Genomic DNA, 8,378 nt, shown 5'->3' with positions numbered 1-8,378 from the left:
GCTCTCTGAATAAGTGTGGTGTTTTTGTGAAGAGCATTAAAACATACCTTCCTGTAGTAAAATCAGGATCCCAATGGATATTAGCAAATTTATGAAGCTTCTGTAGAGAGTAACAGCTGTTCTCCACTTTTCTGCGTTAAATTACAAAGGGATCCCCTTTTTGCCCTTGGTGTCATATATCACCGAGAGGTTTACTGTGAGATGAAGTCACTTCACTGTGGCACAGCACTTTTATTGCTTGTGCTACTAGATATTTTTTTAAGAGTCTCGGGGGCATGCTGGGTAAGAGATGAAGTAGCAGGGAAGTTCATACCTCTCAGGTATCCAAACTCAGCATGGAAACCCCTTTCAACTTCACAGAGCGAAAGACAGTGATGCAGTAGACATGATTCTGGGGAGAAACTTGTGAACAGTCTGTCTTTCTGATATGACGTTCTTTCTATTAACTTTCTATGTTATACTCAAGAAAATATATCATAGTTTTCACAAACATTTTAAGCAGCACAACACTGGTTGCAGGATAGGAGAATAGAGGCAGGACACATTTGTAGTAGTAACTTTATTTAAAATAATAATCCAAAAAAGAAACATGCTGAAAACAAAAATAACTCAGGAGATAGAGCAACCCTACATAACACAGATGAGAACAAACAAAGAACATCTTAAAGTGAGGGCTATGAATACACTAAGGGAAAGGTTTAAGGGAAAGGACAAGGGAAAAAAAACAAAACAAGGAACAGGTGGGGTTAATCAATTAACAAATGAGTAACTACAACATCATATGAACAGGGACAAAGGAAACATGCACTAACCGAGGCAAAGCAAGGAAGGTGTAGCTGCAGCCTCGCCAAGACCATGGATTAGCTCACAGAGGAGAAGCCAGTGGGAGCGAGGACAAAGGTAGAGCCGAAGGGAAGGAGGAACCTGGCAGAGCCAGAGGGTTAGAGGACTGAGGGAGATGACAGAGCCTGAGGGATGAGGACCGATGGTAGAGCCCAGGGAACAAAAGGCCAAGGTCGAGCCAATGGGTTGATAGGCCAAGGTGGAGTCATGGGCTCGGAGGCTTGAGGTGGAGTCGGAGATTGGGACCGTGAAGTTTAAGGCCAAGCCAGTTGTAGGGATGTAACGATATTATCAATATCGTGATATCGCAATAGCAAAACTGTCTCAATATTATTGTGGTCACATGACGATATAAAGCGATAGGTTTTCTGGGCAAAAAGTGTAGTTTTTAAAATATATTTAAACTTATTCTAACATAAAAGTTCTTTAAAGTTGGGTTTTAGGATATCATGCTTTGGCACAGTATTTGTCAAACGAAATAAAACCGAAAGCACAATACGGCTCAGAAGCGCACACTTCCTTCAGGCGATCAGCTCGTGATCCGTTTTTTTTCCGCGCTTCAGAACAGCTCTGTTCACAGTGAATGAATGCAGTGAACTCGTTTATTGCACATGCTGTGAGTTTAGTACGTGTTTGCGAATGCAGTTATCTTTATTTTCACGGCAGATGATTACAGCTTATCACTAGATTAGCCGTGATATTATTATATATTATTATTATTATTATTTGTTTGGCTTCCTAAAACACCTGTGCGAATGTAATTTAGACTGAGACAGTCTTTCAAAAATAAATAGAGGGTTGAGTCCCCTTTAAAGTTCAGGTACAAGTCGATTGACTTTTTTTCTGACTTAAGTTTTCTTAGTTAAAGGGGTCATCGGATGCAAAATTCACTTTACAAGTTGTTTGAACATAAATGTGTGTTGGAATTATTATAGGATTATCCATCCTATAATAATAAAAATGCACGCAGTGGTTTTTTTAATATCCCTATTTTAAAATACCATTTCTCAAATCAGGCTGTTCTGAGGTTCCTGTTAGAATGACGTAGTTCTGTACAGGCCCTCCAACGATAGTTGATTGACAAGTCCGTCTTACCTTAGACCCGCCCTGATTGAGCTGTAAACAGTCCGACCGACTCTGGTGCAGGGAAAGACAAGATGTCTTAGATTAAGCGATTGAAGTGTTTAGTTGTTGGATGTAATAATGAATATAGCAGTCATCATTTACTCCCGACATCTGAGCCGCTGAAGATGCAAAGAATAAATGTTACTTTCGCTTTGAAGTGAATGCGCCGATCCCCGATCTAAATGCGTCTATATATATACCTAGATGCCTCATTATCGACTGTTTCAATGGGCCGCGATACGTAAGCCATCCGCCATTTTTGGAATGGTCTGTGAATCTTTGAGCGCATTGACTATGTACGTCTACAACAGCAAGTTATCCGCTTGTTTTCATTAAGACCCTAAAGAATCATATCAACTTGTGTAAAATGGGCATCCGATGACCCCTTTAAGAACATGGGTTGGAGCTCTTAATTTTGAACTCTCAAAGTGCATTAGATAGAATAATTTACAAAATGTACAAAATTATTATTTTTTTCCAATTCTTCATTTGTCTTTTTTTTTTTTTAAATATCGAAATAAATATTGTATCATGGACTTCATATCATTATATTATCGTATCGTGAGATTTTGATATTGTTTCATCCCCACGCAGTTGACCAACACACACTCTACATAGTTGTAACTAATTAGCCCAAAATGGAGATCATATAAATAATTATAATTGAATACAATTATTTACCATACCTGTATATTAGCTGCCAGAAGTAATTGTAGCATAATGAATATTACAGTCAACTAACCTGTTTGTCCAGCGAACATTCAGTGTAATTTTATATCAACTCTAAGAAATGTTATTTTCATGGCCACAGAAAATAACTTTCTTACAGCACCACAGAAACTCATGAAAGCATGCACAAAAGCTTTATTAACTAAAACACTAATAAATAACTAGTATAAACAAACATATACACACATCACACATATATACAGTACATGGGTAGAAAGGGAAGTAAAAGTGAATGAATGAAACCATTATAGAAATTAGGGAATGAAGCTATGGAAAAGGAGTCATGGAATAGGGATGTACAGCTTACTACTAAAACTAAACAATACTGCTGTTTAGTTTATTTAAATGTATGATACTTGTATCGAGCGTCCGGATGCATGCTCGGATGAAAGCCTTGATGGTTCAACAGTTCAGTGGCATTGGAGATGTGATTGAGCTTTTCCGGGTTGAAGAGGAACACCAAAAATGTTATTCTGACTCAGTGGTAGTCGGGAGAGTTGTGGGAAGTTGCAACATGGCTTGATGCAGCTTTGAGGTCTTGCTTGCAGAGGGCAGGTCTAGGATGTCTCCAGCCACAACAGACCCAGAGCCTGCTACAGATCACAAGTCAAAGCAAAATCAATCCTGGAGCCAGAGTCCACTGAATTATGGAGCTTGCTAGACTAGAGCTTGCCGCCATGTCCAACCCGGAGCCAGAGCTTGCTGCCGTGTCTGCCTCAGAACTACCATTGGAGGAGTTACTGATTCACCTGTTTCCACAGAACCAGTCCCCAGCCCACTCTCAACTCCTTCCTGCTTCATCTGTTTCTGTGCAGCCCCTTAGATCCTCATAGCTGCATTTCCACTGTTGGGACAAAAGCGGGCATGCTAGTGCTTGCCAGTCGCGTTTCCACTGTCACTTCTGGGGTTTGATCGTGCCTATTCAGGGCTTCCTCTGGGCCAAAAGCCAGGGATTTTTGGCCTGCCGAAAACTGGCCAAAGCGGGCCAGCTCGGGCTTAAGGAGTGGCTATGAACAAAGGCGGAGTTTCGCCGTGTCTGGAGTATGTCAGTGCCGTAGACTATTTAATATAGTCAACAGCTGTAACATCAGCATTAAAGACTTTTCATATAATCTTAGCTCAAAACTCACTTTCCGACAGCAGCGAGTGTTTGAAATAAATTCTGTTTGAGATCCGATGTGGATTATGATCACCATACAAAGCAGAAATATTTATAAGCGATGCAAAGGCCACCCTAACACTAGCCATTACCATAGTAAACATGGTAAAAACGACTGCTTGAAGAAATCAGACAAATCATATAGGCTATCACAATTGTGTATTTATTTAGTAATATATTTTATCTGTCATTAATTCTCGTCTCTTTATACCTGACTGTCTGATGTTCATATTTAGCTCCACATAGGCCTATGTCATAAAATATATCATAATAATTGTTTTTGTTGGGAGCTCCCTCTGCTACTCAGGTCATATTTTTATTATTATAGAAAATTATAGAAAGTATCATTCTTTCTAACTGTGATGTGTACTGTGACTACGAATAAACAGAAACAGACGCGACTGAATAAGTGTCATCTTAAATACTACTTTATTTCTGACTAATTTTCAATCCTGACAAATTAATTCATTAAGATCAATGTATCACTTCTTATTGTAAAACTGGTAAAACATCAAAGATTTTGGATTTAAATCATTAAGTAAACAGCATTTATCATGTTAGTTTTCTGATTGCGCTAGCTAAAGTGATTTATTTCTAATTCGTTTGCTGATAACTTGTCTTTGTTGGTGAAATAATAGGATTGTGTGACTTTGTTCCAGAGAGGCATGTAAAGGGCGGGTTTTAGTGAAGCGCTGCGGAGCATCTTGCCCAACAGTGGAAACGCAGAATTATTTTGGGCTCGGTGCTACAGGTCCGAGGCTATTAGCCCCGCCCACCCATTGAAAGCACTGGCTTGCATTGGTCTGACAGTGGAAAAGCAGCTATTGTCCTCCTGCTCAGCTGGCTCTCCCCAGTCCTCGGTCACCACTGGCACAATCACAGTCTCTGAATCAACCGTGGTTGAAGGAATCATCTTTTCGAGCTCAGGACTCCTTGGCCTCCTTTCTCCACTGACCATAGTGGCCCCCTGCTCCCCCAGCACCCCCTTTTTTTTTTTTTTTAGCATTCTCCGGATCCCATGCTCCAGATTTATTTATTGTTTGTTTTTATTTTTGTAAATAAAACACTAGTGCTGCAGATTAATCCAAGCCTCTACTCTCTTTTTGATTAAATAAATGCAACCTTGGGGAGCATATGAGAGACGTCTTTCAAAAATATATTAAACAAACAAAAAAACGTATAGACGCCAAACTTTTGAATGATGTTGTGAATGTAGCCTATATGAATTAACTATATTATGAATTAATTTATGGGATTATGGAATATTCAGATTTTTATTAGTACTCATTAGATAATCAGTAGAGTGAAATTTAGTCTATTTTTTATAAAAAAAAATATGCAATGTGTTGGATAAATGTTTTGCCCAATCCTACAAAATGTGTTTGACAGGTTGAAAAAGGGGCGAGATGTCTTTAAAAGTGTTCCATACATGGGTCTTATCGGCAGGGAAACAGGCAGGTTTACAACAGGATCCTATTAAAATCACTGCTCAACCCCCACATTAGGTCATTCATGTTGATTCCCTTATCCACAAAACACTCTGTCTGTCTGCCTGTGTATGTGTGTGTGTGTGTGAGTGTGTGTGTGCCAGCCACCCGGAAAATCAATCGGTTTGATTCCTCTCACGTGCTACTTAACCAGTCAAAATAACAAAAAGCATGTATAGACAACATGCATAGAAACCAGCCTTTTGTGTACATGACATTGTTTTTGGACACTACCATGACAATACCATTGTTGTGTTTTGTTTAGTTTTTTAGGGTCAATTAAAGGGTAATTTAGTCACTGATTAAAACATTGTTTATCCTCGGGAAATTAAGTTTAGTGCTATTTGAGATGTTTATTACAGCCATGCTGTCTAAATTTCTTAGTTGTGTTTTATAAAACTGTATTTTAAAATGCCATGAATTGATTTATTTTATTATATACTACTACTACTAATAATAATAATAAATAATTAGTTGTCTTTAAAGTCATAATTGAAACAAATTTTATTTAACAAAATGTATTCTATAAAGGAAAGGGGGGAAAGGGAAGTGGTGTGTGGCCAAGTATGGTGACCCATACTATGAATTTGTGCTCTGCATTTAACCCATCCACAGTAGTGAACACACACCCGGAGCAGTGGGCAGCCAATTCTGCGGTGTCCGGGGAGCAGTTGGGGGTATTGAAGGTGGAGAGAGTGTTGGTTATTCACTCCCCCACCTACAATCACTGCCGGACCTGAGACTCGAACCCACAACCTTCGGGTTACAAGTCCAACTCTCTATCCATTAGGCCACGAATGCCCCACATAAACTTATAACTTTCATTTACATTTTTTCCCTTCCCTACACAGAAGTCATAAAGATCTAGAGATAATAGAATTTCATAAGACTTGTCAGACATATAGGGAAGAATAAAGTCACTCTTAACCTTCAGTGTCTATTGTCAGCGGCTGATATATGATCTGGATTCAGTCCATCGTCTCCAGTCAGTGCTGGTCTGAACTGCCCTCCAGACAGGAAAATGTGACACCAGCATTGTTTGCTTAAGCACTGACTTTACGCTCCAATAATTACTCAAGCATGTACAGTATCACGAGCAACAGTTACTCAATCTACTCCAAAGTCTGATAAATGGGAAAAGGGAAAAATGTACTGTATTTATTATTCTATCACTCAGTGCTAGCTATTCATTCAGTGAGTCAGCCAGTGACTAAAATGTTATTATAACATTTTGTAAAAAATAAATGTTTTTAAGTGTAAATAAATTAATCTGAATCAAAATAAAACAGATTATTCTAATACATTTTAATATCTCTTGGAACTTAATCACATTGCTCTTAAAAATTTTAAGAAATAATTTTTATTTCATCATCAAAAAACTATATCACATTTTCCACAAAAATATGAAGCAGCACAACTGTTTTCAACATTGATTATAATCAAAAATCTTTCTTGAGAAGCAAATCAGCATATCAGAAGGATTTCTGAAGATCATATGACACTGAAGACCAAGTAATGATCCTGAAAATTCAGCTTTGCTTTCATAAATGTAACAGGGTTGACCATTTAATTTTTTATTTGACAAGTTATGTCATGAAAAATGTTCTTAGAATCAGCTTTACAGTAGTATAACTACTGTACACAAAATTATGGTAACAGAGTTGACCTTTTAAAATCATACCTATACTGACAAACAAAACATTATAGTTCCAAAAATTATTCGTTTTTCTTTAATGGTGAGGCCATTATGCATAATTTATGCAATTGTTCATTTTACTATAAAAATAAAAGGGTTACAGGGTAACGATGACAGAAGTGGCATGGATCTGGGTCTGGATTAATTATTCTGAAGTACTACCTCTCTAATTTAGAAAAATAGTGTGAACGAGTGATATAAAGAAAAAGACCTTTATCTTTGTCTGTGTTCTGCTTTAGATCAGATGACAGATGACTTGGTATATTTCCTATGCAGCTAAATATAGGTCAGTCCTTCCTAGCAGCATGAGAGAACAGTTTCTCTCTCTCTCTCACACACACACACACATACACTCACAGTGACTCTAGAGGATGGCTGAGCTACACTTTCAGAGCAGGTGACTGGATGACGTACGCTGGATCCTTGTGAGGGCAGTTTCCACAGCAGAATACCTGATCGCAGGCACGTTGCTCTGGTGACAACGTGTGGACTGGGAAATCTCAGATGGACTCCTGAAGCGACACTTTTAATTCACTTGGTACACATTCAACATCTAGTTGAAAAATAATCGGTTACGAGACTGAAGCCATTTTCAGGATTTAATATTGCTGGCTTACTTTCTTAGACATTGCATGGGGTGTAGGGTTCGTGGTTACAACAGACAGGTTTACACAAGGGCTGTTTAGGGAGCATTTAATCTCTCACCCGTCAGGCGCTCGCTGCCTCCAGAGACATGACTGTTACAACTGAACGCCGCAACTATGTATTGCTTACTAAAGAGCAAACCTTTGTCTGTCTGCGGATCCTCTGGGTTGAATTGTGTTATTTGCTGAGTCAGTGGCCACATTCGGTGCAGCGTTTTGTGTAACCTGGCCACAGACACTTAAATAAAGAGACAACAATAGCAGAGATGCCTCTGGATCTCAGGTTCGCTGGCAAAGAAAAGATAATGTTGTATCACAAAACGAGATAAATTAAAATTTAATCACCATAATGACATTATGACCCCATATTATCATCAAAGCAGATGATTTAAAATGCCAAACTATAAAACGAACATATAAAAGTCCATATAACGTGCACTAGATTGAGAATTTTTCATTGACTTTTAAGCAAAAATGTATGGAAGCTTGTTTCCTGCCACTGTCAAGGAAGGTCCAAAGATGAAGAAGATGAAAGCCAGTTAAAAATACAAGTGTGGTTTATTAAATAAGGAACAAACAGGTGCAACAGTGTGTACTTAAACACAAACAACAACCAACAACTCAAATAAAGGGCAAATGAGGGAAATAATGACAAACACCTGTGACAATCAAATGAGTAGTCTTGACACCTATTA

The sequence above is a fragment of the Barbus barbus genome (assembly GCF_936440315.1).
Source record: "Barbus barbus genome assembly, chromosome: 12".
Taxonomy (NCBI): domain Eukaryota; kingdom Metazoa; phylum Chordata; class Actinopteri; order Cypriniformes; family Cyprinidae; genus Barbus; species Barbus barbus.
This window is presented reverse-complemented; position numbering follows the sequence as displayed.